This window comes from Falco punctatus (assembly GCF_963210335.1).
Source record: "Falco punctatus genome assembly, chromosome: 3".
In the NCBI taxonomy this organism is placed as follows: domain Eukaryota; kingdom Metazoa; phylum Chordata; class Aves; order Falconiformes; family Falconidae; genus Falco; species Falco punctatus.
The window spans coordinates 92302864-92320952 of NC_137582.1; the positions used below are offsets into that span (position 1 = coordinate 92302864).

General features: G+C 48.4%; 1 long non-coding RNA gene across 1 annotated transcript in view; it reads right to left on the bottom strand.

The window, feature by feature from the left end:
* LOC308060805 overlaps positions 1 to 17623 on the bottom strand; it is a 27312-nt gene extending 9689 nt beyond the window's left edge. The window contains exon 1 of the long non-coding RNA XR_013926898.1: positions 1373 to 17623. This is a non-coding gene — a long non-coding RNA (uncharacterized lncRNA). The remainder of the gene's footprint in view (positions 1 to 1372) is intronic.
* Positions 17624 to 18089: the final 466 nt, after the last annotated feature.

An 18089-nucleotide genomic window follows, 5' to 3' on the forward strand; every position in this document is an offset into this window, starting at 1 on the left:
ACTTTGTGTTGAACAGCTCACAGATTTTGCTCTAAGCATGACAACTTCGGTGTGCTACAGAAATGAAGGATGAGTCAAAAGCTCCCCCCATACCCACCTATATTTAAAGAAAAGTAAAACCTATACAGCACTAGGGCTGTAATAATCAGACTTGTACACGATATGGTCAGCCCTGACTGACCACGTGGTTGTAAACACTCATCTGGAAATAGAAGTTTGAGGCTTATTGGGAGGTGTTATCAATATTCATAATGTTACATTCTCTATAATAGAGCGTTTTTCCCATCACCCGGGTCCAAGATGAACTCTGGTTGCAACATCAGTCTGGTTGCTTTACCAGTGTTGTTCTTTTTTTTTTTTTTTTTTGTTTTGGCTTATACAAGTATGAGTGAATCTCACTAAATGACTCCCCTTTGAAAGTGGCTGATGACCAATCTGCCATTGAACATCCTTCCTGTGCTTTTATCACGCTGCAGAGAGCAGGGAGGAGAACAAAGCTGCATGGGGCTGGTGGAGTATCATCTGAAGTGACTTGCCACACCACAAAATTTTAGGCTTTTTGGAATGATGCCCCAGGGATTTATTTCCTTCTTTTCTTCATCTTGTTGGGATTTTTTCCCCCCATTTCCCATATCTGTGTTTTGTTTGGGTTTTCATCTACTCAATTCACCATGTTCCACCCAAACCCAATGGCTGTCCTTTTCTCAGAGTTTTAGGGCTGGTTGGTCCTTTTGCGGTTTGGGTTTCATTTGTTTTCAGTTTAGTTTGGTTTGCTTGGACTTCCATTGGGAAGGGGTTGTTTATGTATTTGATTTATTGGAGGGGGGAATTACTTGAGGGGGATTTTGCAGTGCCAATGTCTTTTCTTTTTTAAAAAAATCCACTTCTCACCAATATATTGTTTCAGTCTTAACTTCAGCATAACAAAAATTTTCTCTGGCAAAAGGGAATGTGTTTTACAAGATGTTCTGTGACATAAGAAATTGTGCCATTTTGACCCTGGGATAGAAGATGATGTGCAGTGGCAGCGACACTGGCAGGAGATAGGGGTGAACAAAGGCTCAGTTTCCTTAGACCTGTCCCCTGGTAGATCTACACCTGCTCACAGACACAAACATGCACTTTTGCTTTGATGTTTGCCCCACAGGATGAAAACTTGGTCTAGGACTGCTCTAAAAAGCATGATGCCTTCCTCAGCATGAGGAGGAATAAGCGCTGTAGTTTTAGGAGAGACAGACTGCCCTTCCTGCCTACCCAGTGGGAAATGTCACTGCAGCATCCCTGCAGTTCTTAACATCTGCACAAGATTACATCAAGATATTTTTTCCTCTGCTGTGCTGCTGAGCTTTTCCCATCAGCACTATGGACTTACCAGGCTTTTACTTTTTCTGTGGAGCTATTGCCTCAGCAATACTCTGTGGCAGTGAGTCCATGGGTTAACACTGGAGAGAAAGTGAACATCACAAGTTTTTTCTCCTGTGCTCACATGCCATTTAGACTATTATCCTAGCCTATGCAAAGGACTGCGTATAACAGTTTAGCATATACATTTGCTTTTTTTCTTGTGGGGGACAGCTTTGGTGCTCACTGTATGTCTGAGTACTACTAAGCATACTGGGGTGCTGCTGTTCCCATGCCAGAGCATCCCCTCGTGCATCAGCTGTTCCCAGTTAAAGCTGCAGCAGCCTTGGCCCATGGTCTCCAACACACACCTGATGCTTCCTCTCTCTGTATTTGCCCCTAGGCCCTGTGCAGGTCAGGCTGTGGTTTTGGAAGCACTTGTGCATTCTCATTCCATGGGGATGGGAGTTGTTGCACATCCTTACTGCTTCCCACCCTTCCCAGTCGTGCTCCAGGAAGTACCAATGAAGGGGAGAAGAGGGACTAGGACACAAAGGGAGATTATTGAAGAGAAAGAGAGAGAGAAAAGACCCAGAGGAAAGGGATGGAGGTGAGTCAGAAAGCGTGAGGGAGAGCAAATTAGTCAGTAGTCCCCAGGGCAAGTGCAGGTCATCCCTGGTGCGCAGTCCAGAGACACCTTCCCTGCTCCAGCTTGGGGAAACCGAACTTTTGGTGCCCAGGTGGGGCGGGTGATGCTGCCCAGGAAGCCAAGCCCGGACATCAGCAGGAGGGTGTGCCGGCCGGGATTGCAACCCCACAGTGTGATGGGCAGGCAGCCCTCCTGCATCCTGTGCGTCCCAGGGCACCCTGCGGGCCCCGAGGAGGAGAAGCAGAGATACATGGGGCTGGACTCTGAATGTGGGGGCAGGCAACAAAGAGCGTGGCAAGCCTTTTCCTGGGACTGCTCAAAACCTCCTCAGATGCCCCAGCAGGTCCGCAGGACTCTGCCCAGCCCAGCTACTCGCTCAGCAAAGGTGACCTGGGCAGGATGGTCGCTTGTCACCCTGCAGCAAGTCAAGAGATAAGGACAAGAAACTCTCAAATACATTTCATGGAAGCCAGCTCAGAATAAAAGGCAGCCCTTCATTTCAGGAAACCTCATTTTTCATTTGTAAAACACTTTCATTCAGAAAAAAAGGAGGTGGGGGAAAAGAAAAGTGGAGTGCTACTTCTTCCCAGCTATAGCAAATACACCTGCACAGCAGCTTTCATTCTTTGAAAAATGTCAAAAACATGTTTTAATGGGGCACCAGCAAATCCAGCAGTTGCCTGTTGCTTCCTAATTACAGTTGCTTGTAATTTTGTCAAATGACAGTTGTTTGGGCTAAAATATCCTAGGTTGGAGTCTTCCCCAGTATATTTTCTCTGCCTGGAAATTCTAAGTGGTTGCTGATTGTTTAGCTGGAAGAAAATATGTTCTTTCTTTCCCCCCCCCCCCCCCCCATGTTTCAAGAAATTTGGTGACCTTTTCTTCATGCCCCCAGGCTTTGGAAAAAGGACTTGAAATGTGGCAGGATTTTGGCTTGTGTGTCAGGAATGTGCTGCTTGCCTGGGAAAAACCTCCATCCAAATTTTGCCAAGTTTAAGCCTCTGAAGAGATAAATCATCTTGCTCACAAGCGCTTGCTAAAGCTGGACAGCTAAAAAAGAATCCTCCCTAGCTTTATTCCAATCTCATGGCTCTGTGTGAGCACCCAGAGGTCTGCATCTGACCTCAAATCCGACCCAAGTAAGTGAAACTTGGTGTTGTAGCCCTGAGGGGCTTTGTCCTTTTGGAGTCCTGGCTGGAGGAAGGTCCCACTGCTGCAAGCCCAGACGGCGCCAGGCAGCAGCAGCCTGAGCCCCGGCAGTGCCCATGGCAAAGCAGAAGGAGCTGGAGGGGAGGGCACGCATGGCTTAGGGTGCTAGGGATGAAAGACAGAGGGAGAAATTGTGCCTTAAGGATGGTGGTCGTGGGCTGGGGAAAGCAGTGAAGGAGCAAGTGCCTGGAGCATGTGAGGGACACACTGAGTGAGGACTAATCACAAGGACAGCAACTGAGAATACTTCTGTGAGCCGAAGCAGCAGGCTACAGCCAAAGGGTCCAATATAATGTAACCACATCTAATTGCTTGAATTTGCTCTCTCCCTTCCACTTCTGTCTCCTTAAGCTAAGGGAACCACACAGAAAAGCCCAATGCTGATATTTCTTAACTCTTTCCCACGTAGCCTCCATCATTTTCTCCTCTGACTGCATAATAAAATGCAAAGTGCCAAATAAGAAAAAAAAAAACCAAACCCAAGGCAAATAAGCAATCTGAAACTTCTGTGATTGGAGAGACTTCCTACGAGAGTTCAAGGCAAGGTACTTTCATCAACAGGCTTGTAAAGAGGTGGGCTTGTAAATGATGAGTGAGGTTGTAAATAAAGAGTGGATTTTCTGACAAGCTGAACACCCACCACTTCAGAGCCACAGTGTTGACCAGCAGCTCTCCATCATGGGCCATGAGTCCTTCCTGTACTGAGACCTATACCAATATGATCCCTTATCTCTGCTCTTCTTTCCTAGCTTGACAGAGAGAAGTTTCATGTGCTGCAGCTGCATTCTCCAGCTGTCTCTTTTGCACCCACCGAGGTACTACCACCAGGAGGAGATGGTTAATTCCTCTAGTCAGCCCCAATCCTTGTCCAGAATTCTGGACTTTCCTTTGTAATTTGAATAATGGATGCAATTGCTCAAAAAAAAAAAAGTTGTTGGGGGTTTGGGTTGGTTGGTTTTACTTTAAATAGGTCTATTTTCATTACCACCATGATCCTGGTCCTTTCCTGTGGGCCCATCTCTCCAAGGCATGGTGGAGAAACCTTCTTCTTATGGAGCTGAAAGAATGCAGGGGAGCTTGCTTTAATTCCCAGTTTAGCTGCTGGTTTTCCACTCTGACCACTAGCAAGTTGCTTGGTCCATTCAAAAGCAAGTTCTAAGAGAACCCCAAGCCTACACCTATGTTCTCACTGCCACCACACAACTGCTAGGCACCATCCCATCACCGGTCCAGCCAGCACCTCAGAGCCCAGGTGACAGGCTCAGATTGTAAAGCGGCCCTCTAAGCTCCCCACCAACCCCACAATTCTGTATGCTCTGTCAAGACCTCAGCTGTCAACGCAGGGCTAGAAAAGCATCCCGCTAGCCCTGCCTGCGGCTACATGCGTGCCTGATCCTTCCTTTCTCAGCTGCCCATGAGCGTGGACAAGCAGGGAGCAGCAGCAGGATCTGCTCCTGAAAATGTTCCCTTCAGTGCCAGCTAGGACACCACTACCCAGGAAAGGGTAGTATCTGAGGTTGTGGGCTCACAGGGCGTTGCCTGGGGCTGGGCACCTGGAGGGCTGGTTACAGCAGCCCTCAGTACCCAGGGAAGATGCAGGTCTGGTGCCTAAGACATGAAGGGGTCCCTGGTGTGATCTCCAACACTTCTAGACATATGACTATTCAAAAATTTCTGCCCTTGCATTGAGTCTTTTTTTTTTTTTTAATTACTAAACCCTTGATCTTTTTGTTATCAACCCCTTCTTTGTATCATTTTTCCAAAGGTGGCAGTGGAGGAAGGATCTAGTTAGTAGCACTTCCATTCTCCTGCCGCTTGCCCCTTTGATTTAGACAGGAAGCTTTTGGGGACAAGAAATGTCCCTTATTAGAGCCTACTGCACCAGGTAACCTCATTTGGTTTGGTGTCTAGACAGTAAAGCAGAGGAGAGCATTAACAAAAACCGAGCACCCAAATGCCTGAAAGTTCATGTTTGACAGCCTCAGGCTCACCTTCACTGATGCTTTTTCAGAAGTTATGCTGTACCACTAGAAAAAGAAAAAATCAGGTTGATTCTTTAAAGTGACCAATATAGAAATATGTCCCTCACTTTTAAATTCCCCAACTTGGAGTAGAGCAGCTTTAGTGTTTAAAAAGAGCCGTTTCTGTTTATCTCTGCTTATAACAATGTGGGCCAAAACCTCATGCCTATGTGAATCTTTTCTAGAAAAATACTTCAGGCTGCTCCAGTGATCTTTCTGGCTGTTATGAATCTGTTTACATTGCCATAGTTTTGTAAAAATGCCAAGAGAGAAATTGGCCTCCTATTTATGTGTTTTGAATTGCTGTCATAAGCAGAGACCTTGATTCGTCAGTTTGGGAATCCATGAACTAAATGCAGCACCTCCTGAGCAGTGCTGGGGAAAGGGCAGCAGGAATGCTGCAGCTCCTCAAGGCATTTGGTTGATGGGGCTGGTGATCTTCTGAGCTGCTTGCAAACTGAAAGCAACCTGCTGCTGCCTCCAACCTCAAGATGCCTGAAGGTACACCATTGCTCTTTCCTTCCCTTTAAATGTGGATTTTGAGCTAAGGTGCGTCTTGGAGGTGGCACCAGGCACCTCCCTTGAAAAGGCTGGAGGCTAATCCAAGCATGTATTGCAAAAGCTCTGTGTCATCCTACAATGCAGGGAAACAAAGCTCTTAGGTTTTTTTCTTTCTTTTTTTAAAATAAAATTTCAAAGCAGCATAATCAAGCTGCAAAACTAACATCAGGAAGGAAAACACTAATGAAAAATGCCAATTCCCCAGGGGAAAAGAGACACCGGTTTCATTTAAGGTAACATTAGCCCCACACACACACCAACAGCTGCCTGGTGGCTGAAGGCTGCTCTCCGACACAGCTGCTGCAGAGGGAACTCCCCACGTCCAGCAGCAAGCCAGCAGCTCCAGCCTGGCCAGCAGCGCTCATTTATCCCCACTGCCCTCCCCCTCCCCACCGCTTCGGAGCTGCAATTCATATAGTGACTGCTGAAGTAAAATCAGGAGAAATGGGGACTACTTGTAAAAGAGCTGGAGTAAAAGCAAGTAGCACCTCGGTTCTGTTTCTGAGTAAGCCTTTGTTTTTAGAAAGAGCTGGGTGATGCACACACAACCCCTGAGCCAGCTCAGACCCCTGCGCTTCCACGCACGCCTGCTGCAGGGCTGCCAGGAGCTGCTGGCTTGCAAGGCACAGTTTTCCCCGTGGCCCCTGCCTCACGACCCACAACCACGCTCCTGCTGAGCCATGCAGGGCCGATCCTGGCTCCCAGCGAGGTGCCCCTCCAGCCGGGTGCTCCTCAGAGCACCACCCCAGGCAGCAGGGATGCCGCCAGGGGGGCTGAGCCTCAAAATCGCTGCTCTTGGCAGTGGTGAAGGGGCATCCTCCCCACCACTGAGCCTCTCCTCCATCAAGTTCAAGCCTCCCTTCCTCAGCCTTGGCCACAAGCAGCCATCCTCTAGGGACAGAGCTGTCTGCTCTGCTAAGCCACCTGCACCCACGCAGGGCACAGGCATCCACACCAGAGTGGGCATGTGCCTGGGCTGGGCCAGCACTTGCATCCCAGTTCCCAGTTTCCCCACTGGTGCAAAGTACTGCCCAAGCTTTTTGCGTGACTGCTGTTTGATTGTTATTTATTTTATTTTCCCTTGTTTCTTGGAGGTTTCTTTCCCCAGGAAAAATCTTAATGAAATTTTGCTTTCCTCCCACCCCTCACTGATTTAAAAAAACAACAAAATCCCAAGCCTTAAATGTCACAGAACTCACTGCTTCCTCTGCAAAACAGAATTCTTATTGTCCAGCAGCCCTGACTTATTGACAAGCAGAGGCAAAGCAGACAAACCTGTGACTGCGGGGGGGGGGGGGGGGGGAACAAAACACAACACCAAAAAGCCCCAAGAATGAAAAAATACAAACATTCTCCCACACGGATGCAGCTCCATTCCTATTAACGATGCTGCTGCCACAAGCATGGCTCAGGCCACAGAGCTGCGAGGTGCTGGGGAGCTTGGGGCCAGGGACATTCCCATCACCCAGGACAAGGGCTTCTCACCTCTTGCCAGGCTGGAGAGGGGTTTAACATGGCACAGGGCTATGTAAACACCGGGAAGTTTGTTTTCCTGACTGTGTGAGACACAACACAAAGTCAAGCCAGTGCAGGCAGCAGCAAGGCAACTCCTGCAAAAAAGTGGCCACCAGTAAGGCATGTTGCCTGCCTCCCTGCCTGAGCCCCATCCCTCCGCAGCCAGTAGGGCTGAATTACAGCGAGGCAGGAGCAATGAGAATAAACAGATGGTGGGGTGTTGCAGTTTGAGTCCAAATCAGTTTGCCTCATACAGGGCACCAATTGTTGCAGCACAAGCAAGCTAGCAAGCTGCAAAAGGCTTTACCATTAGTCAGATACTACCGTCCATGCTGTTTCTCCACCCTCCAGAGGCCAGGCCACACTGGAATTTTCCTTTGCTGCTTCTCCTTCATCCAGGACCTCCTCTCCCATGCGCCTCAGGGCTATTTAACCACTTTGCAGGAACAAGCTACAGCTGCACATCGTCCATGTCAATCAACCCACCGCCTTCGAAGCAAGGCCACAGCTGCATATTATCAATGTCAATCAACCCACTGCCTTCATTCTCCTACAATGGGGGTAGAAGGAGGGGAGAGCAGGAGGTAGTCCCATTCAAACCGGGTAAGAGAAAACAACTTTTTTAAAAAAAAAGTCACTGGTGTGAAGTTCCTGACGCCAACCACAGAACAAAAGGAACAGCTTTTTTATGTAAGTAAATGTGTCAAGTAGCTGCTGTCTCTGTATGGCTGGTTCACAACAGCTACAGGGGGAAGTGAAGCATCCTAGTCCCTCCCCAGTGATGCTCACCTCATGCAAGCCCCATTACAGAGCAGCAGGAGCTGCCTTTCCAGGGGTGAGAATGACAACCATTTCAGACAACCAGGATGCCTGATACCATCAGCTGTGGACATGGTCTGAGCGCACAGGACTGAAAAGCCCTGGAGCTGTGCAGTAAGACACCATGCATCACATGGTCACATGCATCGCTCTTGCTAACTTTGCTTTGGGCACATCCTTGGGTTATGATATTTTTTAATATGAAAACCCCTCAAGTGATTTGGACACCCATTTCAGGGGTATTAAGGCATCCCTGACTGCACAGGAGACACTGCCTCTCCTCTCACTGTTTTCCTGGAGATGATTCCACAGCTGGTAGGACTATCCCACAGGTTGTTGCAGGACATGCTTCCTGCCTCTGTCTTCCAAGACACCCAGCAAGCCTGGGAGGGCTGTGCTGTACGGTGTGGCAGCAAGTGTATGACTGTTAATTTCCAGCAGATCACGCTATAGCAATGCTAGTTCTTGACTGCATTTGTTACATACACCCTGCCGTGTTCTCCTGGTGTGGCCAGTCCTTGTAGCATCACACCGTACATAGCTCCCAGCTGGGCCTGTCGGTTCATGGTGCTTAGTGATAGAGGGATGCACATGCACTGTACCAAAGAGTTTGTAGTCTAATTTGAACCAAGACACAGACAAAAAGTCACCAAAACCATTATGGGAAGATCAGGATGGGCAGAGGGGAGGCCAGACGTGATGCCAGTTCAAGGCTGAGCTTTTCCAGATTTATGCCACTGTATTCATCTTTGAAATGACAGAGGTGAGTCCGGAGCATCTCCCCTCTGTTTAAATTGCCAAAATATATTAGCTGGGGTAGGAGGGGAAGAATCTATGTATTTATTTTATTTTCACTGTTGTGCATTTGAGGAGAAACAAGACCTATTTAAGGAGGCTGAGCCTGACTCACAGTAAGGAAGGAGTGTGATACCAGTCAGGGTGGTAGTTTCCAAACTAGGGTAGGAGCTGTAAATAGGAGCGCAGGGCCGCAGAGGGATCCCTGCTCCAGTGCAAGAGGCATCGTGTACTTGTCAGCTGGCGCCTCATCAAATACAGGCCAAATTTCTGTGCCGAGAAGCTCCTGCCTCCTCTTCTGCACACACTTACTCAGTTCTCTGCAGACACATAGCAGAGACAGCTACAGCCCCGACTCCCCAGCACGCTGCTCCGCCAGGGACCCAAGGGGCAGGGGGCTTGCTACCTGCCATTTGCTGCAGGTGAGCGGTGAGGAAGGCTCAGTCTTCAGGCCACCGTGGAGTGCTCCCTCCCATGCAAATCATGTTCCCCTCCATCGCTGTCACACACCTCCATGTGTCATCGAGCCATGCTCCTACCAAACTGGAGGTACCTGCCGTGCTCCCTCCCGGCCGGCCGGGAAGGAGGAGCCAGCCCATGGGTGGGGGCCACGCCGGCAATACTGCATGTCCCGGTGATGGGCAAGGGCTGCCAGCCGCGCTCACTGCCACGCTCCCGCGGGTGGCGGGCAGAGCCCAGGAACTCTCTTGAGATGTTCGCTGAAAGACTAAGCCGCTGAAAGGCTGGAACTAATTATCTACAGACCATTTTCTTTTAAAGTGAGTTTTGATAAAGAAGTGTTTCTCCTTATGCAAACTCACCTGAGGTGATCAGAAGGAAATTAACATCCTATAGGCTGTCCAGCAGAGCGCCCAGCACCATTGCAGGTGGCCTTTTTAGCTTAATAATGGGGGAAAGATGAATACGCAGAGAGGCAGAGACAGTGGAAGGTGTTATTACACACTTTTGGATTACCACGTTTGATACGGCCATCAGGCAGAGTCTGATTCACTTCTGGAAACACTTCAGCCCGACGCTGCAGCCAGACGGCTGAGCCTGTGGCTGCCACGGGGGCCGACAACTGCCACAAGCCTGGAGTGAATCAGCCGTGGCACAGGCAGCCTGCTTCTAGGTACGGGGCACCAGCTGGCAGCAGGCGGTGGGAGCCCTACCACAGCACGGAGAAAGAGAGCAACTCTGCACTCCCAGCACACAAACTACCATCTCCAGCCTACCCTGTGCGTGGCGATAATATTTTTTCTGTTTCACCCACAGAGACTTCGTCTGAGTACCCGCCGCACCACCGCGTGCTTTTCAGGCAAGCTCAGGGCGCTGTCTGTGCCCCGCGGCACTGCAGCATCGTTCCCATGGAGGCCCCTCATCTTTTCTTGTAAAAGAATCAATTCAAGTAAATTCTGACTCTATATTCCCACCTTTGCTTGACAAACAGAACAGGGAAATGCCATTAACACGCAAGCGTTCCTCAAACCACCTTGTTTTTGCTAGTAGCTCACTGCCAGTCACAGTGGAAACAACACCACTTCCTCCCACATGCTGTCAGTGCCTAGGCTGTAACTATTCGCTTTTAATTGAATTAGCCAGCCCATTGCTTTTTTGTTATCCTATACAAAGCAGCTACGTTCTGCAGACACCTTGCCAGAGTGACTAAATCAGACGGTGAGATAATTATTTCCACCACATCACTCGCTTTGGTTCCAAATTGGCCATCAAAACAGAGGCGCCTGTGAGGTTCATGGGATGTCCTCAGCAGTTACGTAATATCACAGACCTGCTCCCAAATAACCAAAGTCGTCTCTGTTTTTCAAAAACTCAGACTTTACTACCTGGGGTGAAGTCTCAGCCCACAGAATCAGTGGAATCAGGATTTCAAGCCTCCCCATCCCCCAGCCCTGCCCCACTCCAGCTTCTCAAACTATAAGAATTTCACCAACACCTCAGTTTCCACTAAAATACTGCTTATTGCTGTTGTTGTTACTGCCATCATTAACATGAGTGAACACAGTTCATGATACTCCACAGAGGGGAAAAAAAAAGCCTTGTTTTAACCTTCAGCATAAGAAATGTGAAATGTGCACGTTTGCTTTGTGTATCTATCTTAGAACTCACCTGCTTCCAGCGTGTTTAAAAGCAGATCTAATTAAGTTCTTACATACAAACACAGGACTGTTTCAGGGGTGGAAGGATGGCTTTGGATAGCCTTTAATCGTGGGTTTACTCTCAACCTACCATAAACATTTATCTGCCCCTTGGCAAACCTTGCCAAGTGTTTCCCCACACACACTGAGGGCAGGATAACCTTCCCGCTTACCAGGCAGAAGACCTTGCCCCATGCTTGTACAAGACCCAAAACACAGGGGCTGTGATCTTGGACAGGTTTTACAGGTACTGCCATCAGCATGAAACCTCCTCAAGCGTTGTGTAGATGCCCTTTGCCCAGTGCATTTGGCCTCTCCCCTCCACCCATGGGATGGAGGAGAAGAGTGGTGGTTCCCCCAGCCCACAGAGCAGCTGCAAGGGTCTCGAGGGGAGGTGGAGATGGCTCAATGTGCAGGGTTGGCTGCCTGCTCGTGGAAAGGGAAGGATCATTTCTGCTGGATCAGCTGGTTCAAAGCAATCCCATGCGTGCTGGGTGCATGCGCTTCCTTGCACCCATGCAGCTTACATCAATGCCTTCTGCTGGGAGTATGGTCATGGCATTGCTGGTCCAAGGAGCTGGCATTTCCCAGAAATCAAAAAAGTGTTGACTAGCAATGGCAGCTAGTACCTTTGCATCACTGGTGATAAAATTAATGATTGATTAGACTATTCACTACTGAAAATCAGCCTTTCTGGCCCATTAAACCCTTTGCAGTCTTGATGAGTTTCCCTGGTGGACTGAGCAGGAATTGCTGGTTTTGTTCCAAGAGTAATACCCTTTGCTTTCTCCCTCTGAACATGGAGCTGGAGAGAGCTGGGCAGGAGCAGGAGCGTGTGGGTGGCTGCGAGGAGATGTTTACCTGAAGCCAAAGGAGACTCGCTTGACACTGTTGAGGAACTGAGGAATTATTCAACATCCCACTTTCACTAAGTCTTCACCACACCAGGACCACTTGTTAACTTTTGCTCCTCTTAAAAATGTTCTTCAGGCTGCTCACTGCTCCTTATCTGATCTCTGGGCTCTCAGTTCCTTTCATATGGCCACCACCTTCTCTCCCTCAGCATCATCTTCTTGTCCCTCTGCCTGGCCTTGCTGTGACCTCAGCTGTATGGTCATGGCTTTGCTGCTGTTTTCAGCCTCCCCTTGCACCTCTGCACAGCTAAATTCTTTCAGGACCTCTCCAACAGCTTTACACCTACTGCTTTTCTCTCTCTAGAACTGGGTCCATTCTGTTTAGCTATATCCCAGTTCAAGATCTGCTTTTTCCCATTCTCCCAGTGTGGGTGAAACCCTCCTGGCAAGACCTTCCAATAACCCTCTCCTCCAGCTCCTCCAGACCTAGCCACACAGCACTGACTCCTCTAAACACAACCAGCTCCTTATTTCTGACCATCACCATCCTCTTCCCTGGCCTCCCTTCCTCCTGCTTGCCAGACAACCAGTGGCTGGAACATTCCTCTTGCTGTGCTATGCTGCTTTCTGCCCCTTTCATCCTTCCAACCTCTTGCCCAAGTTTCTTCCCCTATTCCAAGCATGACCCACTGCACCGTATTCCTCAGACTCTCCCTTGCCCTCCACTTACACCTCCACTTAGCAGCTCCACTGCTGCCTTCCCCCATGGCTAAAGCCACCACCGTCCCTTGGAGAGCCCTTTCTCTCCCTATCCCCTCCTCCATCCTCCCCTGGGGTGGCCTCCAGGCTTGCTCCTGGCCCACTCTATGGTGTCCCTCCCTCACCGCTTGCAGACCTCTTCTTGACCCTGTCACAGCTCCCATTCCCCTCACCCCATAACTGACTTTCCCTATGCAGCCACAAGCAGCAGCTTGTACCTGCCCTCCTCTTTTTCCGGCCAGTTTTAGTTTCTCTCTTCCTTTTTTTGGTGGGGGAGGTGGAGTGGGAAGACTGTCTTTATGCATTGATTTTTATTTTTTCCATGCCTTTCTCCACATCTGCACATGCCACCTTATTTCTGAGAAACAGCTGACTTCTCCTGGCCAAAACCCACTTCTCCACTCCAGATCTGCCTGCCCCTTCCCTTGTGAAAAGCAAATCTAATTCACCTTAGCAGCATCTAGGGCCTAAATGGCCTTAATAATCCCCAGCTAAACCTGGCAACTGAACTGTCCTCAGCCAGCTGTCCTCCACACCTGCTCCTTGCATCCACTGGGTCCATGCCTGCAGCCACTCTGCTCTGCCTCATCCATCTGAAGATGGAGAGTTTTTCCTGGGGAAGATGCAGTTTGGCCGGTATGGTAAAGAGCAATGCTGATAATCCTTGCATCCTGCAAGAATAATTTCAGTACCAGTCCATCCGCAGGGGTGTGCTGGAGAGGCTGCACATCAGCCCTCACCTTCCCCTGCCAGAAGTCCAGCCCACCTCCCTAAGCTGGCGACCAGGGGAAGGGTTTGTTGGTACCAGAGCTAGTCGTCATCCTGGGAACACCAAACATGTGAAAGGAGGAGAAATGGGTTTATTGGGGCCTTTGGAGAGTGTGGTTTGTTTTCTGTAAGACCTCGCAAGAAAGATGGACTTCTGGAGCAGCACAATTGGCTGCCCATGTCCTGCAATGCAGTCGCCAGGCTTTAATAAGGCACAAGGCATCAATGGACACTCCTCCCCAGGTGAAGTCTAAAAACTTAAGTGCCTAATATGTGTCAAAAGCCTGCAGCAAATGCCCTTTTGCATGGGCTCACTTGATCTTTCTTTCTCTCCTCTTCCCAGCTCAGTATTTTTATAAAACTTCTAGGGTACGATTAGCACCCTTTTCCTAACTCACGTGGGAATGAACCTGGCCAAATGTGTAAAAAATCATTTTAGAGGGTGAGGGTGGCCTACTAGCCGCACATGCGCACACATACACGTACTGTATGAAAAACCTTCATGTTTTACTTAATCATTCTAGCTTTAATATGAACTTTGCAAAGAATAAAAAAAATAATCAGTCTTCATAATAATAAATGAAGCCAAGCCAAATAACCTTGCAAGTATCTGCACCTAGCAGGCTGCAGGATGGTAAGTGGTGTAGGAACTGTGCTTTAGATGTAGAAAAAAAAAAAAGAAAAGAAAAAAGAAAAAAAAGAAAACCTTTCCCCCCAACTTCCTGCATTAATCCTCTTTGCACCCCACCCTGTGCACTGAAGAACCCACCACCACCATCTCCCAGAAATGAGCTCACTGGTTTCCAGAAAACACTGTGCCGTCCCCGCCCCGCGGCAGGGATCCCGGGTGCCCGGGGTGCCTGCAGCTTTTGCGTGAGCACAGATGCCCCCACCACACAGGTCTAGACCGCCAGACGTGGGACAGATCCCCACGTGGGTTAAGCGTGCAGGGGAGCCAGCGGGGAGCAGCTGGGGGGGGTTGGGTTCGGTGGCTGTGTCACTGCCGTAGTGGATGATGAAGGCTCAGCATGGTCCCTCGGCAGGAGCTGACCTATCACAGCTCCAGGCTGATTTCAAACTTCCTTTTTGCGGTTTATGTCACCTCGATTTATTCATTTCCTTGTAATTTACAGATAGACATCAATGCTTGCTATATTTAAACAGTGCCTGTATCTGTGTGGGGATTATAGGTAAGCCATTTTATTTGCAGAATGATGGTTTTAAAGGAAAGTGAGACTTCAGAGTCATCCTTCAAGCCGTCACCGTCTTGTGTGCGGGTATGACCTGGATCCGCGCCCAGGGATGCCAGGCAAACCTCTCCCCAGCCCACAGTGCCTGGGACGCAGCTCACAGCTCCTCCACCTTCCTGCCACCCCGTCATGGAGAAGGCTTGTCCATCTCTCCCCCTTCTGCTGCACCAAGCCCAGCGACCACCCAGGCTAATTAGTCTAAATAATAAAATTATTAAGGTGGTGCAATGAAAACTTCCAGGATTTGGTTATACTGGGGCTAGGAGAAGCTCTGGAGGAAAAAAAAAAAAAAAGTGTTTCGTTTCAAAGTAAAAAGTGATTTTGCACTACTCCCATGCAAACAAGTCATTTGTTTCACCATTTTCTCTCGGAAAGTCCAAGCCTGGTGAAAGCTGCCATGACCAGTGCTTCAGGATGGTAACCTGTGTTAAAAATCACACAGCAGCAACTCCTTTGGATGGAGGGTGTCCAAATATTTTGGGAAAAGATGAGATAAGGCATGAGGATAGCATAAATTCTTCAGACCCGGTCTGGGTTTTTCAGCTGTGTTGTGAAAAACCCCTTGCTCTAAACAGCTCTGACCTTTCCTATTTCTTGGAGACTGACGTTTCTACAGTAGATACATGATGAGGTCACTCACCCTGTTTTTGAAGTCTTTCTCTCTCACTACTCCTCACATGGGTTTTTTCTGTGGGAGGGGACAGTCATGAAGAGGGCTAAACCTCCTGATCATGTGTGAAAAAAGGAAATGAAAATAAGTTATTGGAGATGTAACTAGACCTGACCTGTAACTTTAGTTTCTGAGGATATAAAAATTATGAAACCCAGGAGAAAGGAAAAAGGTAGGGCATCTCGCTCTAAAAGTGATTTTATCTGAAGCTAGATGCTCTGTGCTAGAAACTGGAAATGCTCAGCCTTTGCTTTTACGAGAGAATTATGAATGGCTGTAACAGTAGCGTGAGAAACAATTGATTCAATCACCTCCCCAACAAAAAGTAATTTGAATGTGGTGACTAGGGCTGAAAGAAGCTGCACACCAGCTTCCTATAGGAAAACCTAGCATAAATGATTGCTACAATTACATTACTTAGCATTTCATGGGTGAGCATTTCTGCATTCTGCTGAGCATTTTCTAGGGTGAGAATCACAAGTGGAAAGACCCAAGAACATCCTACTCATAACTACAGGAATTGTGGTGTTGTCTAGAGGCTCGTCTTTCAGGGTGGTGCCCCATCATGCCTGGCACTTTGCAAATAGTAAGACGCACTGCCTGCCTTTAGATCTTGCTATCAGTGTAGAGGAAGATTGAGAAAAGACCCAAGAGTGAGCCAACAGTGTTAGCTAGACCCACAACAAGGTATTTGGCAATGCACATTACCAGATGGCTGCAACCACCAGTAAAGAAGAAAATTTCTTCATGACTACGTACCAAGGCTGGTAGACCAGGAGGAGAAGGCTAAGGCTACATGAGATAAACAGTGCCCTGATATAGGAGTAGGACTTACCCACAAACAGAGAGAGGCTAATGCATTTTGGAGACAAACTGCAGAAGTGCTTGCACCTGAAAGTGTCTGACCTCTTGCCTGCGCTGCGCTGGCCATCCCCGGCCTGGAGAGAGATTCTGCATCTTGCAGAGCTGAAGAAATCAGGGCATTCCTTTAGCTGCTTGATCCAGATTTCAACATTTGCTCTTCAGGAAGGGAGAACGTGCAAGGTGGACAACATGGTGAGCATGCGATGAAATGCATTTCATGCACATGGTGATGAACACATTGCCCTACTACTGATAGAGCTGAGAGCTTGGCAAGTGTATTTCAGTTACTAAGATGCAATTATCACCTGCTCGAACCTCACCAAGTTCACGTGGACATCCGCAGCACTTCCTCTAGTAGGTGGTTTCATTGATACTACACAGACAACATTTCTGCCTGGCCAGGAAAGGGATTAAAAGCTGGGGTGAGTAGCCAGACCAACTGGAATCCACAAGTTTTTGGATCTCAGACACTTCTAGAGCAAGAATGCAGAAGTTGGGTCTTGAAACCAAAACGGACCAAGCCCAAGGGTCAAGGATGAAACCACTTCCCAGGACACACATCACCTGTGGTTTGTGAAAAGAAGCCACCTAAATCTGTCTGCTCTCTTAGCTTGAGAGGCAAAATTTGTGCATAATTCATGACCCATCTTTTGAAGGGAGCAGGAAGCAGCAGCCAACACCTGGGAGACCGATTTCAAAGAAGTGTCCAGCGCACAGTCCCATGCCTGGCCTCAGCCAGCAGCACTGTAACTGGAGGGGCAGGAGACTGCCAGCCAGCCTGCAAAGATGAATGAGGCAGCTGCACCAGCACCGAGGAAACAATAAAAATGCATTTGCAAAATGCAGTCCTGTGTTTCATCACCATTGTTTCCAGGGCATGAAGCTACTCCTCTCTTAAGAGCTGAAAATAGGGACAAGGCTCTACCCTTCCTTGACTATTGCCTTTTTGCAAAGCACCACCCTGCACAGAGCCACTCGGACATCAGCTTTCAGGTCAGACTCGGCTAGTGCAAATTGGAAAGAAAGATAAATCCAAGCCCAGAACCAAGGCATCTGGTCTGTTTTTCAGCTGCCACTTGAGCACAGGTGATTGCCTTACCCTCTTGTCGGTTGCCAGAAGGGCAACAGCAACCCATCCAATCTGCAGGTTAATCAGTTATTTGATGTCTACAGTTCAAGGACTGTTATTTTGAGACTCCTAAGTTAGCGTCTCCTAGACTGCCATTTCAGCAGGGTCAAGGCACTGAGCATTTTGCTGGCACTCGGGCAGCTGGTACCTGTAGTGCAGCAGTGGAGCTGGTTGTGGGATGCAGCGGATAGAACCACCCTGCTGAGATGCAAGGTGGTTATATCTGCTGCATCCTGGCAGGGTGGTTATATACACATATATATATATATATATATATATATATATATATATATATGGGATACACCAGGATGTGTGTGCCTGGCTACACACTTGCAAGCCAAGTGCTCGACTGAGCTGCACACCAACTGCTTCCTAACTGCTCCAAGTCACAGGGACATGCCGACTCCTCTTTGGAGCCGACTAAACTCTCAAGCATTTGATTGCAAATAAATAACTCTTAGCCTCTTACTAGCCAGATCAGATTTCAGATAAAACACACCCTGGCAATCTTTAAAATCCTGCCATCCATTTTCAGCTAAATTTGACATCTAGTTCTGCCTGGAAAAGGAGATATGATTGTTTTGAACTATCTGGTTGTGTTTTTTTTTTCTAAGTACTCTTTCTCTCCCCCCACCCCCTCTACAAGTATACACAGACAGTGACCTGAGAGCATGCAAGAGAAAATGCTTTACTTTTTCCTGAAAGCTCTTTGCTAAAAGTGGTGTTTCC